The sequence below is a fragment of the Pteropus medius genome, unplaced genomic scaffold (assembly GCF_902729225.1).
Source record: "Pteropus medius unplaced genomic scaffold, Ma_sr-lr_union100, whole genome shotgun sequence".
Classification (NCBI taxonomy): Eukaryota; Metazoa; Chordata; class Mammalia; order Chiroptera; family Pteropodidae; genus Pteropus; species Pteropus medius.
This window is the reverse complement of record NW_024349397.1, coordinates 1-625: the sequence shown is the minus strand read 5'-3', so window position 1 is coordinate 625 and position 625 is coordinate 1. Positions and strand designations below refer to the sequence as shown.

Genomic DNA, 625 nt, shown 5'->3' with positions numbered 1-625 from the left:
CATGTAAGTAGTCACTCACTTGGCTATACATATGGAGGAAAGAAGGGTGGGGAGAGCTTAGGAATCCATCGTGGATTTTTTTAAAATATCATGGAGACCCCATAAGGCATTGATTGGCACCAATAGCACTGCTTTTTGCAATAGTTGCTAATCGATGCTATTACATTAAAAGGTGAATGCAGACAACAGAGAAATTCAAAGCAGAAAAGTGATAGACAGTGATGAGTGTTTGTTTACTTACTTACTTATTTGTTTGTTTGTTTGTTTGTTTGTTTGTTTGTTTATTTATTTATTTATTTTTAGGCGAGGCAACCCTTGATTGACCTCACAGATTGCAAGGACCTTGTCAGCTTACTATGTCTTATTTTTTATTTTATTTTTTTATGCCTACAGCACCTGGTCTTCCTAGGTGGTCTCCCACCTAAGTGCTAACCAGGCCCGACCCTGCTTATCCACCAAGATCAGATGGGATCGGGCTTGTTCAGGGTGACATGGCCATAGGTAGACCAGTGATGAGTATTTTAACAATTTCTTAGAGGTTGGGGTTGTGGGGGAGATGTGAAGTGGGCTGTATAGCAGGAGAAGTCCCAATTACTCTGGGTCCTGTTCAGCCTCTCCAAAACTA

The 625-nt window shown here is 40.8% G+C and overlaps 1 pseudogene; it reads right to left on the bottom strand.

The window, feature by feature from the left end:
- Positions 1–384: 384 nt before the first annotated feature.
- On the bottom strand, positions 385–503 carry LOC120618061 (uncharacterized; annotated as a pseudogene).
- Positions 504–625: the final 122 nt, after the last annotated feature.